At 36.8% G+C, this 24981-nt stretch overlaps 1 protein-coding gene across 2 annotated transcripts in view; it reads left to right on the forward strand.

The window, feature by feature from the left end:
• Positions 1 to 24981, forward strand: part of ADAMTSL1 (ADAMTS like 1) — a 378657-nt gene that overhangs the window by 348393 nt on the left and 5283 nt on the right. The window lies entirely within an intron of this gene.

Here is a 24981-nt window from a genome sequence, read left to right on the forward strand (position 1 = left end):
TAGTAGAGAACCCCTATTCCAAGCCAAGAAGAGTTGAAGCCTAGGCTGGATCACTTTGGAACCACCAACTCCCTTCTCAATTCTCAGCCAGAGGATAGCCAAGAAAGTCCCAGGTTAGCTTAACACACTGCAACAATGCAGGCTTATTGGACCCCAGGAGGGATGGGTCCTCTTCTAGATAGAGGAAGGAACCACAGGACTCTCTCCATTTGGAGAGGAAATTTTATGTTTAGTTATGACTTTAAAAATTAACACGTACTGAAGATTCTCGGTGGGGAAGAACAAACCTGAGCAATGACAGACACTATGCCGTGATGGAAGCCACCCTGGAGGCACTGATAGTCACTTTGCCATTGTTCTCGCATCATTTCTGGGTCAGGTAGGACTGAGCATCAGTCAGAAATTCCCACTATAATTAGAGGCCTGGGCTTTCCCCAGTGCAGGTGCATAGGGTCTCTATTTAGCCAAAGTAGTTTTCCTCTGACCCCTTCTCTGTTTTAGAATGTTGTTGGCACGGGCGGGGGGGGGGGGGGCAAAACAATCGAGTGTGGTGTGCTTGGGGGAAATAACATAATTGCATATGTTCTGTTCCTTTCAAAGTGTGTGTTCAAAACCTCCTGAGGACTTACTTAGCATCTAAAAGCTGCCTGCCGAGGCTGATAATCAGCTAGTACCCACCCCACTAACTATGTGGTAACAAGTATTGTTTGTCAGAGGCTGACACTATTGACAGGATAACCACTCTGATTGGTCAGGCATAGTTTGTGACTGGTTGGTATCTGAAACATGTCATTAAGCATGGCGTGCTAGAACACCCCAAAACCACCACAAGGCTCTTAATTCTTTGTGTAACTGTGTGAACTAATGTACCTGAACATCTTGGGCAGCTAGCAACTTGAAACTTGTTGGAACTGGCTCTCTGCACATTACTGCCTTCATGTTCCTCCATCCCCACCCCGAGGTGTGTTCTTTGGAAAACAATCACTTGGAATTTCCCATGAAGTTAATATATGCTGTAGCCATCTCTAACGAAGATCAAATGTTATTTAGAGGAAATCTGGCCATGCACTTGCATAAGCCATTCCTGTCCCAGGTGAGTCCTGGGATAATCTCAGCACTGGCCAATCAACACACTCGGCCTGAGTCTCCTTTTTGGCACCTTTACCAGCCCTCCCTTATTTCTAGTGACCTAATGTATGTGCTTCATAATTAAAGAGGCATGAGCTCCCTTTTGCTCTGATGCCTGGGGGATATCATCTTTCTCTTACCTGGAAAAGCCCACTTCTGCTAGCTTTCATTCAGCCCAAGGCTTACTGCCTCTAGGCCCTCCAGGCTCACTGGCAGTTTGTGAAATTACAATTGGGAACAGATCTGGCTACACACGGGGGAGATGTTTTGCATTGTATCACTGAGGTCACTGAAGAGGACACACATTGTGCACGTTGATCATTCTCAGTGATTACTTTTTCTAAAAGAGAGGAAAAAAGGTCCTTCCCCCTTCCTTTCCCTCAAACACTCTCATCCCCTTCTTCTAAAACCTTGTAGGCAAGTAGATCTCAAGCTTTAATGTGAATCATTAAATCTTTAATCTGGATTTATTCTTAATGTGGATCTTGTTAAAAATGCAAATTCTGATATGACAGGTCTGGAAGTAGAGCTTTAGATAAAGAATTTTTTTACTGAGGTATAAGTGATGCATGTCATTATATTTTCAGGTGTACAACATATGATTTGATATTTGTATACATTGCAAAATAATCCCCACAATAAGTCTAACTGTCACCATACCTAATTAGAAAAAAAAATTCTTGTGATGGAGACTTTAAGATCAACTCTTAGCAACTTTCAAATATGCAATACAGAAGCATTAACTATAGTCACTATGCTGTACCTTACATCTGCATGCCATATTTATAACTGGAAGGCTGTACCTTTTGACGGCCTTCACATACTTCATCTATCCCCACCTCTGGCAATCAACAGTCTATTTTCTGTACGTCTTATGGCTGGGGGAGGTTTTGTTGTTTAGATTCCACATATGAAACCACACAGTATTTGTCTTTGTCTGTCTGCCTTAATTGACTTATGCCCTCAAGGCCTTTACATGTCATCACTAATGGCAAGATGTCATTCTTTTTTTGGGTAAATAATATTCCTCTCTCTCTCTCTCTCTCTCTCTCTCTGTGTGTGTGTGTGTGTGTGTGTGTGTGTGTGTATACACCATATTTTCTTTATCTGTTCATCTACTGATGGACACTTACGTTGTTTCCGTATCTTGGCTATTATAAATAATGCTTCAATGAACATGGGGGTGCATATACCCTTCCAAGTTAGTGTTTTCATTTTTTAATAAATACCTAGACATAGAATTGCTGGTTGACATGGTAGTTCTATTTTTAATTTTTGAGGAACCTACATACTGGTGTTCATGGTAGTTGCACCAATTTACATTCTCACCAGCAGTGCACAGTGGTTCCTTTTTCTCCACATCCTCACCAACCCTTGTTATTTCTTGCCTTTTTGATATTATTCTAACAGGTGTGAGGTCATATCTCATCGTGGTTTTGATTTGCAATTCACTGATGCCTGGTGATCTTGAGCACATTTTCATGTTCCTGTTGGCCATCTGTATGTCTTCTTGTGGAAAACGTCTATTCAGATCCTCTGCCTTTTTTAAATTGGATTGTTTGATTTTCTGCTATTGAGTTGTAAAAGTGCTTTATGTATTTTGGATACTAACCCCTTATCAGATAAATGATATCTTCTCCCACTCAGTAGGTTGCCTTTTCATTTTCTTAATGGTTTTCTTTGCTAATGTAGTCCCACTTATTTACTTCTGCTTATGTTGCCTTTGCTTTTCATGTCAGATTCAAAATATAATTGCCGGGGCTCCTGGGAGGCTTAGTCAGTTAAGCCTCTGACTTCAGCTCAGGTCATGATCTCATGGTTCGGGAGTTTGAGCCCCGCATCAGACTGCGCTGACAGTACACAGCCTGCCTGGGAGTCTCTGTCTCTCCCTCTCTCTGCCCCTACCCACTTGCTTGCTGGCTCTTTCCCGAAATAAACTTTTAAAACGTTTATTTATTATTTATTTTTTTCCCAAGAATGATGTCAAAGAGCTTATTGCCTATGTTTTCTCCTAGGAGTTTTATAATTTCAGGACTTAGGTACAAGTCTTTAATCCACTTGTAGTGAAATTCTGTGTATGGTGCAAGAGTAGTCCAATTTCACTGTTTTCCACTTGGCTATCCAGTTTTCTCAGCACCATTTATTGAAGAGACTGTCCTTTCTCCATTGTATATTCTTGGTTCCTTTGACATAAATTAACTGAGCATATATGCATGGATCTAATTCTGAGCTCTCTGATCTGTTCCACTGACCTATGTGTCTGGTTTCATGCCAAACTATATTGTTTTGATTACTATAGCTTTATAGTAGTTTGAAAATAGGGAGCATGATGCCTCCAGCTTGTGTTCTCTCTCAAGATTGCTTTGGCTATTTGGGGTCTTTTGTGGTTACATACAAATTTTAAGACTGTTTTGTTTTTTTTTTTATTTCTGTGAAAAATGCCGTTGGAATTTTGACGAGGATTGCATTTAATCTGGAGATGGCTTTGAGTAGTATGAACATTTTAACCATATTGATTCATCCAATCCACAAACACAGAATATCTTTTTACTTCTGTCTTTTTCAATTTCTTTCATTAATGTCTTACAGTTTTCAGTTTACAGGTCTTTAACACCTTGGGTAAATTTATTCCTAGATATTTTCTTTTTGATGCAATTGTAAATGGGATGATTTTAATTTCTCAGTTTATTATTAGTCTAGAAATACAACAGACCTTTTGTACTGATTTTATATCCTACAACTTTACTGAATTGGTTTATTATTCTAACAGGTTTTTGATGCTCTTTAGGATTTTCTATATAAAATGTCATCTTCAAATATTAACAGTTTTACTTCTTTCCAACTTGGATGCCTTTTATTTCTTTCTCTTGGCTAATTGCTGTGACTAGGAATTCCTATACTACATTGAATAAAAGTGGCAAAAGTGGGCATTTTTGTCTTGTTTCTGATCTTGGAGGAAAGGCTTTCAGCTTTTCACCATTGAGAATGATGTTTCCTATGGGCTTGTCATATAGGGCCTTTATTATGCTGAGATACATTCCCTCTGTACCTACTTTTTTTCTATTTTATTTTTTATTACTGAAGTATAGATGACATGCAATGTCATTTAGCTTCAGGTGTAGAACATAGTGATCCCACAATTCTATACATTACTCAGTGCTCAGCACAATAAATGCAGTCACCAGCTGTCACCATACATTATTACAATATTGCTGACTATATTCCTTTGTGATGTACTTTTCATCTCTATGATTTATGTATTTTATAACCGAAAGTTTGTACTTCTTAATGCCCTTCACCTATGTCACCCATCACCTCACTCACCTCCCCTCTGGCAACCAACAGTTTGTATTTAAGTGTCTCTGTATTTGTTTTCTAGATTCCACATGTAAGTGGAATCAAATAGCATCTATCTTTCTCTACCTCACTTATTTCACCTAGCATAATATCTTCTATGTCTGTCCATGTTGTTGCAAATGGCAAGATTTCACTGTTTTTTTATGGCTGAGTAATAACCCATTATCTGTCTGTCTGTCTGTCTATCTATCTATCTGTCATTCATCTATCAGTGGACACTTGGGTTGATTCCATATCTTAGCTACTGTAAATAATTCTACAACAAATATAGAGGCGCATACTTCTTTTTGAATTAGAGTTTTCATGTTCTTCGGGTAAATACCCAAGAGTGGAATTACTGGATTACGTGGCATTTGTTTTTAATTTTTTGATGTTCTCCTATACTGTTTTCTGCAATAGTTACACCAGTTTACATTCTCAGCAGCAGTGCACAAGGGCTCCCTTTCTCCACTTCTTTGCCAAAACTTGTTATTTCTTGTCTTTTTCATACTAGCTATTCTGACAGGTGTGAGGTGATATCTCATTGTTTTGATTTGATTTGCATTTACCTGATTAATGATGTTGAGCATCTTTTTGTGTGTCTTTGGGGCATCTGTATTTATTCTTTGGCAAAATGTCTATTCAGGTTCTCTGCCCATTTTTTCATTGGATTTTGTGTGTATGTGTTGAATTGCATAAGTTCTTTATATATGTTGGATATTAAACCCTTATTGGATATGTTATTTACAAATAACTTCTCCCATTCACTAGGTTGCCTTTTTGTTTTGTTGATGGCTTTCTTAGCTGTGCAAAAGCTTTTTAGTTTGGTATAATCTCAATAGTTTATTTTTGCTTTCCTTTCCCTTGACTAAGGATACGTATTCATAAATATATTCCTAAGGCTGATGCCCAAGAGATTACTGCCTACATTTTCTTTAAGGAGTTTTACAGTTTCAGGTCTCAAATTTATGTCTTTAAGCCATTTTGAGGTTATTTTTGTGTATGGTATAAAAAGTGGCCCAGTTTCACGCTTTTGCAAGTAGCAGTCCAGTTTTTCCAGCACCATTTATTGAAAAGACCATATTTTCCCCCATCGTACATGCTTGCATTCTTTGTCGTAAATTGACCGTGTAAGTGTGGGTTTATTCCTATCCTCTCTATCCTGTTCCATTAACCTCATGTCTATTTTTGTGCCAGTACTATACTGGTTTTTGATTGTTACGGCTCTGTAGCATATCTTGAAATCAGGGATTGTGATACCTCCAGCTTTGCTCTTATCTCTCAAGATTGCTTTGTATATTCAAGGTCTTTTGTGGTTCCATACAAATTTTAGGAATATTCTAGTTCTGTGAAAAATACTATTGATATTTGGGTAGGGATTATATTTAATCTGTAGATTGCTTTGGGTGGTATGAATATTTTAACAATATTCTTTAAATCTATGAGCATGGTATACCTTTCCATTTGTTCATGTCATCTTCAATTTCTTTCTTCAATGTCAGTTTCAGAGTAGAGGTCTTTCACTTCCTTGGTTAAATTTATTCTTACATATTTTTTGATGAAATTGTTTTCTTAATATTTCTGCTACTTTGTTATCAGTGTATAGAAATGCAACCAATTTCTGTGTATTGATTTTGTATCCTGCAACTTTAATGAATTTATTTATTCTAAGAGTTTTTTGGTGGAGTCTTTAGGGTTTTCTATGTATAGTACTATATGTCATCTGTGAATAGTGACAGTTGTATTTCTTCACCAATTTTTATTCCTATTATTTCTTTTTATTTTCTGCCGCAGCTAGGATTTCCAGTACTAGGTTGAATAAAAGTGGTAGGATTGGACATCTCTGACTTGTTTTTGATCTTAGAGGGAAACCTTTCAGTTTTTTACCATGGAGTATGATATTAAGCGTGGGTTTTTCTTATATTGTCTTTATTATGTTAAAGTATTCCCTGTAAACCCACTTTGTTCAGCATTTTTATCATGAATGGATGTTGTATTTTGCAAAATGTTTTTCTCACATCTATTGAGATTATTGTATGGTTTGTATTCTTCCTCTTTTTAATGTGATATATCGGTGCTTGGAAATACTGAACTCCCTTTGCATCTCTGGAATGAATCCCACTTGATTGTAGTGAGTGATCCTTTTTAATATAGTTTTAAATTTGGTTTGCTAATATTTTTGAGGATTTTTGCATCTATGATCCCCAGGAATGTTGGCCTATAGTTGTCTTTTTTTGTAATGTCTTTTGTCTGGTTTCAGTATCAGAGTAATGCTGGCCTAATGGAATATGAAAACTTTCCTTCCTCTTCTATTTTGTGGAGTAGTTTGAGAAGACCAGGTATTAACTCTTCTTAAAAAGTTTGGTAGAATTTGCCTGTGAAGACCTCTGGTCCTGGACTTTTTTCTGTTGGGAGTTTCTGATTACCAAATTCAATTTCATTACTAGTAATTGGTCTGTTCAAATTTTCTATTTCTTCCTGATTAAGTTTTGGAAAACTATGTTTTGGGGAATTTACCCATTTCTTCTAGTTATCCAGTTTGTTGGCATTTAATTTTTCATATTATTCTCTTTATAATTCTTTATATTTCTGTGATGTTGTTATTTCTTTTTTGTTTCTAATTTTGAATCCTTTTATTGATGAGTAAGTAGAGATTTATCAATTTTATCTTTTCAAAAAAGCCAGCTCTTGGTTTTCTTGATCTTTTCTATTTTTTTTTTTAGTCTCCACTTATTTCTATTTTAATCTTTATTATAGCTATACTTGTACTAGCTTTAGAAAAATAACAAAGCCCTGTTTCTTTAGGTATAAGGTTAGATTAAGACTTTTCTTATATCTTATAACAGGCCTACATTGCTATCAACTTCCCTCTTAGAACTGCATTTACTGTGTTTTAAAGATTTTGGACAGCTTCCATTTCCGTTCACCTTTGTGTATTGTTTGATTTTCCTCTTTATATTCATTGACCTATTTAGTGTTTAGTAACATATTGGTTAGCCTTCTTGTATTTGTGTTTTTTCCATTTTTTTATTGTAATTGGTTTCTAGTTTCATACCATTGTGGCTGGAAAAGATGCATGATTTGATTTCAGTCTTATAAAATTTATTGGGACTTGTTTTGTGGCTTAGCATGATCTATCCTAGATAATGTTCCATGTGCACTTAAAAAGTATATGTTATTCTGTTTTTGAATGGAATGTTCTGTATGTCTGTTAGATCCATCTGGTCTAATGTAATTCAAAGCCATTGTTTCCTTGTTGATTTTCAGTCTGGATGATCTATCCATTGATGTAAGTGGGGTGTTAAAGTCCCCTAATGTTATTGTATTACTGTCCATTTCTCCCTCAATGTCTGTTAATATTTTCTTTATACATTGAGGTGCTCCTATGTTGGGTGCGTAGATATTTACCATGGTCATATCCTCTTCTCAAACTGATCCCTTTATCATTATGTTATACCCTTCTTTGTCTCTTGCTACACTCTGTTTTAAAGTCTATCTTGTCTGATATAAGTACTGTTACCCTAGGTTTTTGTGGTTTGGTTTTGTTTTGTTTCCATTTGCATGGATTATCTTTTTCCATTCCTTCACTTTCAGTCCATATATTTTTTGGTCTGAAGTGAGTTTCTTGTAGGCAGCATATAGATTGTTCCTTTTTTAAAATCCATTCAATTGCATTATGTCTTTTGATTGGAGCATTTAGTCCCTTTATATTTAGTTACTGATAGGTATATACTTATTGCTGTTTTGTTTTATTCTTTTTGTTCCTTTCATCTTCTGCTGCTCTCTTTCCCTATAGTTTGATGGCTTTCTTCAGTATTATGCTTGGATTCCTTTCTCCTGATTTTTTGTGTATACATTAGAGGTTTTTATTTTGTAGTTATTATTGAATACATATATAACATCCTAGGTGTATAGCAGTCTAGACTAATTTGACGGACACTTATGTTCAAACACATCCTAAAACCACTAAATTTTTTCTCCCCCTCCCTGTTTTATGTATATGATGTCATATTTTACATCTTTTTATTTTGTGCATCTCTTAACTAACTTTAGTAGATATAACTGATTTTTACTACTTTTGTGTTTTAACCCTTCACTGGCTTTGTAAGTAATTAATCTACTACCTTTACTATATGGTCACTTTCACCAGTGAAGTTTTTTCCTAGCATGGCCTCTTCTTCCCACTTAAAAAATTCCCTTTAATATTTCTTCTAAGGCTGGTTTAGTGGTGATGAACTCTTAAAATTTGTCTGGAAAAACTCTCTCTCATTCAATTCTGAATAATAACCTTGCCAAGTATTCTTTGTGGTGGACTTTTTCCTTTCAGCACTTTGAATATATCATGCCACTTTCTTTAGGCCTGCAAAATTTCTGCTAAAAAATCAGCTGATAGCCTCATGAGATTTCCCTTGTATGTAACAGTTTGCTTTTTTCTTGGTGCTTATAAGATTCTCTATCTTTAATCTTTGCATGTCTTGGTGTGAACCTCCTTAGGTTCATCTTGTTTAGGGATCTCTCTGCTTCCTAGATCTGGATGTCTAGGAAGTTTTATGTCTATCCCCTCCTGGGATCTGTAACCTATTATAATTTTTTTTTAATTTTTGCTATTCAGCTTGGTTGTTTCCATTACCCTGTCTTCCAGATCTCTAAACAGTTCTTCTGCATCTTCTAATCTGATGATTCACTTTAGTGTATTCTTCATTTCAGTGAGTGGGGCTTTATTATATTTTCTGTCTCTTTGTTGAAATTCTTGCTGAATTAATCTCTTTTCTCAAGTCTAGTGAGTATCTTTACCACCAGTACTTTTGTGTTGTTTGGGTTTTTGGGGGGGGGGGGGTGTTTTTTTGTTTTTGAGAGAGAGAGAACATGAGCAGGGGAGGGGCAAGGGCAAAAGGAGAGAGAGTATCCCAAGCAAGCTCCATGCGCAGCACAGCCTGATGCAGGGCTCAATCCCATGACTGAGTGAGATCATGACCTGAACTGAAGTCGAGTCAGATGCTCAGCTGAGCCACCTAGGCTCCCATACCACCATTACTTTGAACTCCTTATCAGACATATTGCTTATGATGTTTCATTTAGCTTTTTGTCTGTGGTTTTGTCTTGTTCTTTCATTTAGGAACTGTTCCTCTGTCTCATTTTGTCTAACTCTGTTTATTTCTGTGTATTAGGTAGGTCTCCTGGTCTTGAGAGTAGTGGTTTTTCTGTAAAAGAGGTACTGTGCTTCCCTATAGCACTATTCCCCAATGTAATCAGAACCAGTTACTCCAAGGATTCCCTTTGTGGGAGCTGCGTGCATCCTCTGGTTGTGGCTGAGCTGTGATTACTCTGGACACACTACTGGGTGACACTGGCCTGCAGGCCAGCCAGCTGCAATGACCTGCTTTGCATAATGTGTGTATACCGTGCAGGGTTAAGGCTGTTCAGAGGCCCAGCTACAGGCACTGTAGCCATGCTGATGGGTGGGGCTGGCACTTAGCCTAGCTGTCTGAAATTAACCTCTACTACAGCTGCAGGCACACCAAAGGACAGGGCTTTCTCTCTGTGTATAAACTATGGTACACCAGTGTAAAGGGATTATTCACCCCCTTCCCAGGTCACTTTTGAGTTGCACCAGTCCCTGCCAGGGCTGCCTGCCAGGTGCAATGGGGCAGGAGCTACTTTGGAGAGATGCCTGTCTTGGCAGGTGGGTTGGTTGTACAGAAGAGTGCTAGGGTGTGGCATGCAGTACCAGCAAGGTAAATAGAGTGTTAGCTGGATCCCCAAACATCCTTTTAGAAGATAGCAATAAAAATGCCCACAAGCACTTTTGTTCCCAGAGAAGTCTGCAAATCTCTGCCCTCTAGCATACATTCTAAGTTTAGTCAATTAATCTCCTTCACATATACTTCAGGTGCTTTTCAAACTGCTGCTTCTGTGCTGTGTGTCAGGCCGTTATTTAGCATGCTGGCTCTTTAAAGGTGGGGACTCAGTTTCCTATCATCCTCCTGCCCTCCTGGAGCTAATCCCTGCTGATTTTCAAAGGCAGACTTTATGAGGACTCATCTTCCTAGTGCTGGTCCCCAGGGCCAGGATTGTCCAGTGTGGGGTTTGCTCCCCCTCACTTCTCAATGCCTGTGATGTCCCTCCCATTTGTGGTTAGTCACACTGGGGGTTTGGTTCCTGATGACCACCTCTCCTACCCTTTTTGATGTGCCCTTCTATGATTAGCTGTGGAAGCAGTCGTCAGGTTGTTTTCAGAGTTATCTGCCTAAGTGTAGTTGTTATCTCAATGTGTCTGTGGGAGGAGGTGAGCTCAGGATCCTCCTACTCCACCATCTTCCAAATCAAGAGTAGATGTCCCTCCTAAATACCTTGTCAACAAGATACATATCAGGTCCTCACCATGTTGCAAATCTGGCCAGCCCCCTGGGAAGAGGCACTGCTACATTGTGACTCTGAGTAAGCAAGAAGAGTAGCCTCCACAAGAATTGATGACATAAGCCAGACTCCTTATGGATAAGCCTAGGACAAAGAGCCTCTGTCACCCAGGTGTTTCTCCCCTCTGCCCACTTTGTTCAGAGTTTTTATCATAACGGAATGTTGAATTTTCTCAGATACATTGCATCTATTGAGATGATCCTATTATTTTAACCTTCCCTTTGTTAATGTGTTGTATCACTTTGATTTTCAGATGTTGAACCACACTAATGCCCTTGGAGTAAATCCCAGTTGCTGGCAGTACATGGTCTTTTCAATGTATTCTTTTTTTTTTTTTTTTTTTTTTTTTAATTTTTTTAATGTTTATTTATTTTTGAGACAGAGAGAGACAGAGCATGAACGGGGCAGGGTCAGAGAGAGGGAGACACAGAATCTGAAACAGGCTCCAGGCTCTGAGCTGTCAGCCCAGAGCCCGACGCGGGGCTCGAACTCACAGACCGCGAGATCATGACCTGAGCCGAAGTCAGCCACTTAACCGACTGAGCCACCCAGGCACCCCTCAATGTATTCTTGAATTTGGTTTGCTAATATAGTGCTGAGGATTTTGGCATCTATGTTCATCAGAGATGTTGGCCTACAATTTTCTTTTCTTGTGTCCTTTTCTGGTGTTGGTAATGCTAAGCTCATAAAATGAGTTTGAAAGTATTCCCTTCTCTTCTACTCTTAGGAAGAGTTTCAAAAGCATTGTTATTAATTCTTCTTTGAATGTCTGGTAGAATTCACCAGTGAAGCTTTTTGGTCCTGGACTTTTGTTTGTTGGGAGGTTTTGATTACTCAATGTCCCTAGTAGTAATCAGTCTGTTCCAGTTTTCCCTTTTATCAATAATCAGTCTTGGTTTTTAGAAATTTCTTTCTTCTAGGTTGTCCAATTTGTTGGAGTACTATAATAATAGTCTTATGGGGCAGGGGCACCTCAGTGACTCAGGTCATGATCCCAGGGTCATCGGATCTAGTGGAGCCTGCTTGGGATTCTCTCTCTTTCTACCCTTCTCCCCTGCTCATGCTCTTTATCTCTAAAACAAAATTTTAAAAATAATAAAAGTAGTCTATTATCCTTTATATTTTTGTGTTATCAATTGGAAAATCTCCTATTTCATTTCTGACTTTGACAAACCTCTAGCTAGAGTCACCAAAAAACAGAGGACTCGGTTTTATTTTTTCAAAGAACCAGCTTTTAGTTTCACTAACTTTTTCTATTATTTCTGTTCTGATCATTGTTATTTCCTTCTGCCTACTAACTTTGAGCTTTCTTTGTTCTTTGAGGTGTAAGTTAGGTTGAGAGTTTTGTTTCTTGAGGCTGGCATGCATTGCTATGAAATTTCCTCTTAGAACTGATTTTGCTGCATCCTTTAAGTTTTGGTATGTTGTATTTCCATTTGTCTCAAAATATTTATTCTCTTTTAATTTCTTCTTTGATGCATTGGTTGTTCAGTAGCATGTTGTTTAATCTTCACATATCTGTGAATTTTCTTATTACTATTTTCTAGTTTCATACCATTGTGGTCAGAAAAGGTGCTTTATATGATTGTAGCCTTATTAAAACTTATTTTGGCCTAATATATGATCTATGCTGGAGAATGTTTCAGTGTACTTCAGAATAATGTATATACAGTTGCTTTTGAATGGAATGTTCTATATTTATATCTGCTAAGTCCATTTGGTATAACATGTTGTTTAAGGTCAATGTTTCATTATTGATTTTCTGTCTGGATGATCTATCCATGAGTGTGAGTATTAAAGTCCCCTACTATCATTGGTGTCTATTTCTTCCTGTACATCTGTCAATATTTGCTTTATATATTTAGGTACTCCTATGTTGGATGCATAAGTATTTACAAATGGTCTATCCTCTTGTTGGATTGACCTCTTCATTAGTAAGAGACAAAGATTGCCATTACATAGTCTTTTTTTAGGTCTATTTTGTCTGAAATAAGTATAGCTACCCATGCCTTATTTTGATATCCAGTAATATGGATTACCTTTTCCATCCCTTCAAGTGTGTGTCTTTACATCTGAAGAAATGGGCCTCATTTTTTCATCCAGTCACCCTAAGTCTTTTGATTAGAGCATTTATAATTAATTTACACTTAATATAATTATTGATAGCTATGTACTTACTGCTTTTTTGTAGTTCCTTTCTTCTTCTCTTACTCTCTTCCTTTGTGGTTTGATGACTTTCTTTAGTGATAAGCTTAGATTCCTTTATCCTTATCTTTTGTGTATTCACCGTAGGCTTTTGCTTTGTAGTTACCGTGAGGTGTACCTACAATAACTTATATCTATAACAAGCTTTCAGGTGATGCCTGAAAAAATCTATTTTAATTGACATCAACAAATTTGATTCCATTCTAAAGCTCTCCGTTTTTACTCTGTCCCCATTTTGTTTTTGATGTGACATTTTACATCTTTTTATCTTGTGATCCCTTAACTAATTATTGCATTTAGAGTTGTTTTTACTACTTTTGTCTTTTACCCTTCATTCTAGGTTTATAAGTATTAATCATTACCGTTTCTATATATTTACCTTTACCAGTGAGTTTATACTTTAGGGGCACCTGGGTGGCTAAGTCAGTTAAGAGTCCAACACTTGGTTTGGGCTCAGGTTATGATCTCTTGGTTTGTGGGATCGAGCCCTGCTATCAGCATGGAGCCTGTATGGGATTCTCTCCTTTCTCTCTGCCCCTCCCCCTGCTCACACACACTCTTAAAACAGAAAAGTGAGTTTATACTTTCATATGTTTTCTACTTACTCATTAGTAACCTTTGTATTTAGCTTAAAGCTGGCCCTTTAGCAATTTTTGTTTATATTCGCTTTTTTATGTGACAAAGTCTTGTGATATTTCTTTTGCTACTGAAGATGTTGAGTTTTTTTAGCTGAAATATGATAGACATAGGATATCCTCTTTTAACATTTCTTCTAAGGCTGGTTAAGTGATTGTGAACTTCTTTGCCTGTCTGAAAAACTCTGATTCTGAATAGTAATTTTGCAAGGTAAAGTATTCTTAATTGGAAGTTTTTTTCTTTCAGCAGGCTGCAGGTAAGAAGACAATGATACAGTAAATTCAACATTTTTGCTAAAAAAAATCTGATAGTCTTAACAGGGTTCCCTTGTATGTAACAGATTGTTGGGATTTGTTTTTTCACCGATTTTAATATACCCTCCTTATCTTTAACCTTTGACATATTGTGGGTCTCTTTGGATTCATCTTCTTTGGAGTTCTCTGGGTTTCCTGGATCTGTTTCCTTCCCCAGGTTAGGGAGGTTTTCAGCCATTATTTCTTAAAAGAAGTTTTTTTGTTCCTTTTTCTCTCTGACCCTTCTAGGTCCCCTATAATGCAAATGTTGGTATATTTGCTGTTGTCCTGTAAGTTCTTTAAACTATCTTCGTAGTAATTTCTTTGTTTTTTTTTTTTTGCTTCTGTCACTGGATGAGGTTTACTGCTTATTTTTGAGGTGACTAGTCCTTCTGCTTCATCTGTTATTGAACCCTTCCTGTATATTTGTCAGTGTAGTTACTGTGTTCTTTACACAGTTAAGAATAGTGCGTGACTTCTATTTGGTACTTTCTTATATTTTCTATCTTCTCACAATGTTGACTCATCCTTATTCATCCATGCTGAATTTCTCAAAGCTTTCAGGTGATGCCAATGTTATTGGTCCAAGGACTACCCTTTAAAGAGTAGCAAGCCTTGAGGCATTACAAATTATAGTGTACTGTTTGATCTCACAATCCTGTTGATATTTGCCTATTGGTGATATTGTTGGGATGTGCTTCAAACTATGGATGTCCTCCAAGATTCCACATTCCACTCTGAATGAAAATGGCAATTGTTTCTGAGAACAAAATCCTTTTGGAATAGTTTCATGCAAATACCTGTTCCTTCATGTGCCTACTACTTTGAGTCTATGGAAACCATGCTGATTTTAGTCTAAGTAGTACTAAGACCACTTTCTCAGCTCTAACAATATGGCTTCATGTTCATAATTCAACTTCTTTTAATACAACATACATTTATGAGGCACCTGTCTTGTGTGGGGAATGTGTTCCATAAAAGCACATGTGAAGGAATGAAACTGAAAGCATCCCCAGAATGTTTGCATGAAAATTAGGTGAGAGTTAGAAATATATAAATGTCACTGGAAAACAGGTGCAAGATCATGAGAAGTCTTGTATGCTGTATGAGGAGTTTGGATTTTATTATAAATTCCACCTTGTTTGGAGGCAACTTTCTTAGGAGTATCACAGTCAGAGTTATATTTTTAAAAGATCATACATTCAGCAGTATAGTGTTTAATTGGGAAGTGATAAGACTGGAGAAAGAGAAACCTAGTTGTGCTGATAGAAATGAAGGCAATGTAAATGGAGAAGAGAGTCTGTGAAAGTGTGATTTGTGTGGCTTCAGTGGTGCTTGAATATCATAGATGAGAGAGGAAGAGGAAGCTGACACTCAAGTTTATAAAAGGACTGAACAACTAGGTAGGAATACAGAAAAGAGAGAGTGAATTAGGTAAGAAACTATTTCGAACATGGTGATATGTTTGTGAAATATCCAATTAGATATTTTATTAAGCAGTTGAATGTAGATCTGGGACTTAAAAGGTAGTATAGGTGAAGAAAGGCACAGGATAGAACTTTCAAGAACACTAATCTGCAGAAATAGGAGGTGGGGGGGGGGGGGAATAACCTAATGAATAGAAGAAGAAAGTATATTCACAGAGCATAACAAAGAAGTTTCCAGAAAGAAGAAAGGATAAGGGGTATCAAAATGGATTGGAAAGAACAAACAAGAAAAACATTAGCCAGTACCCACGGGAGCTTGACTGACAGGTCTGTGAAGGGCAGTTTCAGGGTGTCAATGGGCACTTAAGGCAGTGAGTAATTTACAGTTGTGGCCAAAGGACATCAGGGAAATGACAGACTAGGTAGCCATTCTCCCATGGAAACATCAAAAAACAATCAGAAATTGGCTGAACTAACCCTATAGGAGGAAGAGCCTACAACAACCAAGCAACACCCAAATAAAGTAAAATCACCTTCAGAAAAGTAGGAAATTTTGTGGCATTTTCACTCACCCTTCCCCGTCTATTCCCTAGTATGGCACTGTCTTGGTGTAGAGGCATCAGCAGTCCATTTCCCTCCTTCAATCCATAGGGAGCATAGAAAATCCTGTCTGCAATGTTCTAACCAGTCAGGGAACTACCTAAAGGAATGGTCTCTGTCTTAACTCAGGTATCAAATGAGGAGAAAAAGGCAGCCACTAGTTGTGAAAGCTGTAAGGGGATTACAGACCTGCAGACACCTAGGGCAAGAGATTACAGATAAAGACATAAAATAGAGCATCGAGGGCCCTGAGAACTTGGGTTAATTTCCTAGAACATCTCACCCCATTAGAAAGGAGCCAGTTGTACAAAGGAATTGAGAAAGCTACATGCAGGTCTAGGCAAGACATATGCTCCAAAAAGACCTGAGCATATCCTAAGTTTTCATCACAGGCTTGATTCCTAGGCACAGAGACAGCATACAAAGACTGGAGAGATGTTTTTTCAAATGTTCCTTAAGAAGGAAAACAGGAAAATTCACAAATATTGGGAAATTAGAAAATACTGTGAGACAAGTGAAAATAGAAGATGTAGAGAATGCAGTGCTAAGAGAAAAATCTATATTTGTAAATGCTTGCATTAAAGAAAGACTTGAAGTAAACAACCTAACTTCAGGCCTTAGGGAACTAAAAGAACAAGAGCAAACTAAACCCAAAGCCAATAGAAGAAATAATAAACACAAAAGTGGATAAATATATTTATAGTTTGTAAATAATAATGAAACCACCAGTTCTTCCAAATTTATAAGAAAAAAAAGTATTAAAATTTGAAATGAAAGTGGGAACACTGATTTTACATAAATAAAAAAGATTATATCAATACTATGAACAATTGTACACCAACAGATTGGATGACCTCCATGTAAGAATTTCCTAGAAACACACAACCCACCAAGACCAAATCATGAAGAAATAAAAATTTGCATATACCTATAACTAATAAAGAGATTCAATCAGTAATCAAAAACCTCACACCAAAGAAGAGCCCTGGACCAGATGCCCTCACTGGTAAATTCTACCTACATTTATTCTTCCTAAAAATTGAAAGGGAGGGAACACTAACACTCCATAACTCATAATATGAGGCCAGGATTGCCCTGATACCAAAGCCAGGGGAAGACAAGAAAACTAAAGACCAATATCCCGTTTATTTTTTTTTTTTAATTTTTAACGTTTGTTTATTTTTGAGAGACAGAGTGAAAGTGGGGGAGAGGCAGAGAGAGAGAGAGAGGAAGACAGAGAACTTGAAGCAGGCTCTGAGCTTTCAGCACAGAGCCCAATATGCAGCTCAAACCCACCACACGTGAGATCCTTACCTGAGCCAAAGTCAGATGCTTAACCAACTGAGCCACCAAGGCACCCCTCCCTTTTAATTATTAATGCAGAAATTCACTGCTGTGAAAAGATACTTTTTTTTAAATATATTAAGACTTCTTTTGTGGCCTAACATGGAAAAAAAATGTGTATTCGACTATGGTTGGGTAGAGTGTCCCATATAGGTCTCTTAAGGACAACTGGACTACAGTCTTGTTAAATTTTTTTATCTGTTGTTTACTTGTCCTATCCATTATTGAAAGTGGGGTATTTCAAGTGTCCAATCATTATTGTAGAACTATCTATCTCTTCAGTTTGATTCGTGCATTTTGGAGGTTTGATGGTTATGCATATATGTTAATTGTTGTTAGAACTTCTTGGCCTTTAATCGATATATAATTTCCTTCTTTGTCTCTTGCAACAGTTTTGACCTAAAATGTGTTTTGTCTGATATTAGGATATCCATCACAGTGCTCTTTTGGTTACTCATTTTGCATGAAATATCTTTTTCCATCCATCTTTTACATTCAAAGTCTCTTGTAGATAGCTTAGAATTTGATTATTTTTTAAACCTATCAGGCAAATATCTGTGACTTTTGACTGGGGAGCTTTTTTCCATTTAAATAAGCTCTGATAGGGCAAGTAGCTCAGTAAGTTGAGCAACTGACTCTTGATTTTGGCTCAGATCATGATCTCAGTTTGTGAGGTCAAGCCTTGCATTGGACTCCTTGCTGACAGCACGCAGACTGCTTGGGATTTTTCTCTCTCTGCCCCTTCCCTGCTTGCACTCTCTAAAATAAAATTTAAAAAATAAAAATAAGGTAATCCCTGAGAAGGAAGGACTAACTTTTGCCACTGTTTTTGGTATGTCTTCTGGCTTCCTCCACACCTCATTCCCTCCATTACTGCAGAATCCTCAACAAAATACTAGCAAATGAAATTTAGCAGCCTATTAAAAGAATTACATGCCTTCAGGTAGGACTTATTCTTGTAATGTAAGGAATGTTCAACATATGATAATTAACCACTATAATATATCACATTCACCGAATTAAAGGAAAAAACACATCTCAATTGTTGAAGAAAAAGCATTTGAAGAAACTCAAAATCCTTTTGTGATAAAAACTCAACAAACTAGTAATAGAAACTAACTCAAAATAAAAAAAGACCATATATGAAAAGTCCACAGCTAAAAAAAAAAAAACACCACAGTTATAACTATTCTCCTAAAGTGAGGAACAAGATGAGAATGCAATGCTCACCACTCCCATTCAACATAGTATTGGAAGTTCAGAGCAACTAGGCAAGGAAAAGAAAGAAAAGCCACCCAAGTTGGAAAGGAAGAAGTCAAATAACCTCTGGCTCATATGACATGATCTCATATGTAAAAATCCTAAAAATCCCAATAACACCAGAATATGTCTCTTAGAGAATATGTTGCAAGATATAAAATCAATAGAAATCAGTTCATATCTATAAATGAATTATGAACAATCTGAAAAGGAAATTAAGAAAGTTATTCCACTTACAAAAACACTTACAAATTTAACCAAGGAGGTGAAAAACATGTACACTGAAAACTACAAAACATTACTAAAAGAAATTAAAGAAGACAGAAAACTTAAGATGTCAGTACTGCTCAAATTGATCTAGAGATTCAAAATCCCGATGGCTTCTTTGCAGAAATAAGAAAATCCATTCTAAAATTCAAATGGAATGTCAAAAGCTCTTGAATAGCTAAAAAAAATCTTAAAGAACAAAGTTGGAGACTTTACACTTCCTGGTATCAAAACTTACTACAAAGCTACAGTAATCAAAACAATGGTAGTTCTCGCACATAGACCAATGCAATAGGATAGAGAACCCAGAAATAAACTTTTGTATATATAATCAGATTAAGTGTGCCAAGATCATTCAATGAGGAAAGAACAGTCTTTTCAATAAATGGTGCTGGGTAGCTGGATAACCATATGCAGAGAATGAAGCTGGATCCTTATTTTAACCATATACAAAAATTAACTGAAAATGACTGAAATAAGCTCTTAGAAGAAAATATAGGGAAGAAGCTTCATAATATTGGATTGGCAATCATTTTTTCACTAGGACACTAAAAGCACAGTTAAATGAAAAATTACATAAAAGCTTTTCTTCATCAAAGGACACTACCAACAGTGAAAAGGCAACCCCCAGATTGGAAGAAATTATTTGCAAATCATATATCTGATAAAGGATTAATATCCAAAATACAGAGAACTACAACTCAACAACACAACAGAAAGCCTAGACTAGACATTTCTCCAAAGATATACAAATGGACAGTACACACAGGAAAAGATGTTTGACATCACTAACAATTAGGGAAATGCAAATTAAAACCACAATGAGATACCATGTCACATCCACTAGGATAGCGATTATTATTTTAAATAAAATTAACACATGTTGGTGGAGAAATTGGAACCCTTGTGCACTGTTGATGGGAATGTAAAATGGCACAGCTACTATGGAAAACAGTATGGCAGTTTCTCAAAGTATTGGACATAGAATTACCATATGATCCAATAATTCCACTTGTGGACTAATGTTCATAGTAGCATCACAGTGGTCAAAAGGTGCACACAACTGACATGTCCATTGATGGATGGATGGATAAACAAAATGTAGTGAGTACTTGCAATGGAATATTATTCAGCCTTCCAAAGGAATGAAATTCTATACATGCTACAATATAAATGAACCTTGAAAACGTTAACTGAAATAAGCTAAGCACACGGTAATTACAGGCCAATATCCCTGCTGCACATAGATGCAAAAACTCTCAACAAGATTTTCACTAGCCAGATTCAATAATATATTAAAAGAATCATACACCTGGCCAACTCATCTTTGACAAAGCAGGAAAGAACATCCAATGGAAAAAAGACAGTCTCTTTAACAAATGGTGCTGGGAGAACTGGACAGCAACATGCAGAAGGTTGAAACTAGACCACTTTCTCACACCATTCACAAAAATAAACTCAAAATGGATAAAGGACCTGAATGTGAGACAGGAAACCATCAAAACCTTAGAGGAGAAAGCAGGAAAAGACCTCTCTGACCTCAGCCGTAGCAATCTCTTACTCGGCACATCCCCAAAGGCAAGGGAATTAAAAGCAAAAGTGAATTACTGGGACCTTATGAAGATAAAAAGCTTCTGCACAGCAAAGGAAACAACCAACAAAACTAAAAGGCAACCAACGGAATGGGAAAAGATATTTGCAAATGACACATCGGACAAAGGGCTAGTATCCAAAATCTATAAAGAGCTCATCAAACTCCACACCCGAAAAACAAATAACCCAGTGAAGAAATGGGCAGAAAACATGAATGACACTTCTCTAAAGAAGACATCCGGATGGCCAACAGGCACATGAAAAGATGTTCAACGTCGCTCCTTATCAGGGAAATACAAATCAAAACCACACTCAGATACCACCTCACGCCAGTCAGAGTGGCCAAAATGAAGAAATCAGGAGACTATAGATGCTGGAGAGGATGTGGAGAAACAGGAACCCTCTTGCACTGTTGGTGGGAATGCAAATTGGTGCAGCCGCTCTGGAAAGCAGTGTGGAGGTTCCTCAGAAAATTAAAAATAGACCTACCCTATGACCCAGCAATAGCACTGCTAGGAATTTATCCAAGGGATACAGGAGTACTGATGCATAGGGGCACCTGTACCCCAATGTTTATAGCGGCACTCTCAACAATAGCCAAATTATGGAAAGAGCCTAAATGTCCATCAACTGATGAATGGATAAAGAAATTGTGGTTTATATACACAATGGAATACTACGTGGCAATGAGAAAAAATGAAATATGGCCTTTTGTAGCAACATGGATGGAACTGGAGAGTGTGATGCTAAGTGAAATAAGCCATACAGAGAAAGACAGATACCATATGGTTTCACTCTTATGTGGATCCTGAGAAACATAACAGAAACCCATGGGGGAGGGGAAGGAAAAAAAAAAAAAAAAGAGGTTAGAGTGGGAGAGAGCCAAAGCATTAGAGACTGTTAAAAACTGAGAACAAACTGAGGGTTGATGGGGGGGGGAGGGAGGGCAGGGTGGGAGGGAGGGCAGGGTGGGTGATGGGTAATGAGGAGGGCACCTTTTGGGATGAGCACTGGGTGTTGTATGGAAACCAATTTGACAGTAAATTTCATATATTAAAAAATAAAAAAATAAAAAAAAAAGAATACTTCTTCACTTAAAAGCTAAAAAAAAAAATAATAATAAATAAATGGGTAAGGGGCATTAAGGAATCTATTCCTGAAATCATTGTTGCACTATATGCTAACTAACTTGGACGTAAATTAAAAAATAAAACTTTAAAAAAAATTAAAAAATAAAAAAATAAAAAAATAAAAAAAAAAAGAATCATACACCATGAGCAAATGGAATTTACCCAAGGGCTGCAAAGATGATTCAACATCCACAAAATGATCAGTGTGATACACCACATTAACAAAATGAAGGATAAAAATCATACCTCAATAGATGTAGAAAAAGCATCTGACAAAATTCAGTATCCAATCATGATAAAAACTCTTAAAAGTGGGTATAGAGGGAATGTACCTCAGCATAGTAAAGGCCATAGATGACAAGTCCACAGCTAACATCATACTCAATGGTAAAAAGCTGAAAGCCTTTCTTCTAAGATCAGAAACAGGAGAAGGATTCCCACTCTCCCCATCTTTATTTAACATAGTGTCAGAAGTCCTAGCTAGAACAAGTAGATAATAAAAGTGTCCAAATTAAAAGGAAATAAAACTGTCATGTTTTGCAGATGACATGCTATTATTATGAATAGAAAGCCCTAAAGACTCTATAAAAAGAAACTGTTACAATAAACAAGTTCAGTAAGTTGCAGGATACAAAATCAATATGCAAAAACTAGCACCAAACTATCAGAAAGAGAAATGAAGAAAACAATCCCACATACAATTGCATCAAAATGAAAAATATACCTAGGACTAAATTTAACCAAGGAGGTGATGCAAGAATTATATATTGAAAACTAGGAGACATTTATGAAGGAAATTGAAGACACAAATGGAAATACAGCCTGTGCTCATGGATTGGAAGAATCAATATTGATAAAACATCCATATTGCCCAAAGCAATATACAGATTAAATACAATCCCAATCAAAATTCCAATGTCATTTTTCACAAAAATTGAACAATCCTAAAATTTGTATGAAACAAAAAATATATAGCCAAGAAATCTTGAGAAAGAACAAAGCTGGAGACCTCATGCTCCCTAATTTCAAACTATATTAAAAAGCTATAGTAATCAAAACCATACGGTATTGGCATAAAAACAGACATCGATCAATAGAACAAAATAGAGATCCAGAATTAAACTCATGTATGCATGGTCAACTAATTTACTACAAGGGAGCCAAGAATATACCATGAGGAAAGGACAGTCCCTTTAATAAATGAGGGACTGGACAGTCACATACAAAAGAATGAAAATTAACCACTGTCTTACACCTTACGCAAAAATTAATTCAAAATGGTCTAGGGGCACCTGGGTGGCTCCATGGGTTAAGCATCTGACTCTCGATTTCAGCTCAGGTCACAATCTCAGGGTCTTGAAATTGAGCCCCGTGTCAGAATCTCTGTGCTGGGCATTAAGCCTGCTAAAGATTTTCTCTCTCTCTGCCCCTGCCCCACTTGTGTTCACCCATGTGCTCTGTCTCAAAAAAAAAAAAAAAAATGGACTAAAGACTTGAACATAAGACCTGAAACCATAAAACTCTCGTCATAAAACATAGGCAGCAAGGTCCTTTGACATAGATTTAAAACCAAAAAAAAAAAAAAAAAAAAAAAAAATACTGGCAATACCTGACACCAAAAGCAAAGACTACAAAAGCAAAAATAATTAGAACTACATCATACTAAAAAGCATCTGCACAACGAAGGAAACCATCAACAGAATGAAAAGGCAAGCTATGGGATGGGAAAAAACATTTGCTAATCATACATCTAATAAGGGGCCACTGTCCAAAATATATAAAGAACTCATGAAACTCAATAGCAAAAAAAAACAAAAACAAAAAAAAATCCAATTTTTAAAATGGGCAGAAGATTTGAATAGACATTTTCCCCAAGAAGACATAGATGGCAAGCAGGTACATGCTTGGTATCTTAGTATATAATCACCAGTTATCAGGAAAATGCCAGTCAGACCACCACAAGATATTACCCCACACCTGTCAATATGACTATTATCAAAAAGATAACAATTGTTGGCAAGGATATGGAGAAAAGATAACCCTTGTGCACTGTTGGTGGAAATATGAATTGGTGCAGCCACTATGGAAAACAGTAGGGATATTCCTCAAAAAACTGAAAACAGAACCACCATGTGAACCAGCAATTCCACTTCTGGGTAGAATTTATCCAAAGAAAATGAAAATACTCAAAAAGACATATGTAACCCCATATTTATTCCATTATTTATAAATAAGATATTCAAGCAATCTAAGGGGCCATCAATGGTGAATGGATAAAGAAATTGTGATATATAGATATAGATATGTAATATATGTATACAATATGTACATAATATATATAATGTATATAAGTATTATACATATATATACATGTATACACATATACATATTATATACATTATACATACATATTATACACATACATATATATGTGCTATATATGTATAATGGAATATTATTCAGCCATTAGAAGGAAATCTTGCCATTTGTGACAACATGAATGGACCTTGAGAACATTACGCTAAATGAAAGAAAACAAATACCCCGTAATCTCTCCTGTATGTGGAATCTAATACAAATGTGCACATGCACACACACACACAGACACACACACACAGAATAGATTGGTAGGAGTTGCCAGAGGCAGGAAAATAAAAGGTAAGAGAAATGGGTGAAGGGGTCCAAAGAGAAAAAATAAGATTTTTTTTTAAAGATTTTTACTTATAATTTTGAAGGTTAACAGCTCCCCGGTGGACACTTGAAGTCTAAAGATCCCCAAGAGATTTCTTTCAAAAGTGACCTCCACGAGATGTCTATCGCCTTACTTTACTCAAATAGAAAATTTTGGCTAAGGATCTGCTGCTCTGGTATGGGGTATTTACTGTGATAGTCTGGCTCCATCAACTCTGGGAAAAGTTTAACAATCTCTCTGAGCACATAGCAGGAGAATGCGCAGAGAGTGTGCATACCTAAGTCTACTCCTGTTCATCTGCGCTGGGTTTGACCTGGAAAAAATGAAGCCAAAGAAAGGAAAGAAATGATGGACTAGTTAACTTGGATGAATTTAGCAAGAAAACAAACCAAGTTACCCTTTGGACTGAAGGGGTGCTTAAAAGTCTTCTGCTCTAAAGCTTACCACACCACACTCTTAGTATATTATGCCAAGAAACCTTTTTATATGGTTAATCTGGGAGGGAGCTGACATTCTCCGACTGGCTCTACACTACCATTAGCCATTTGCTAACAGAAGGCTCATAGACCACAAGAAAGCTAACTATTCCACTATGGCACAAAGAAGAAAATATGCCAATGTTTTTTAGTTGATATACAAAGAGGAGCAAGATG

Source organism: Panthera leo, chromosome D4, assembly GCF_018350215.1.
Source record: "Panthera leo isolate Ple1 chromosome D4, P.leo_Ple1_pat1.1, whole genome shotgun sequence".
In the NCBI taxonomy this organism is placed as follows: domain Eukaryota; kingdom Metazoa; phylum Chordata; class Mammalia; order Carnivora; family Felidae; genus Panthera; species Panthera leo.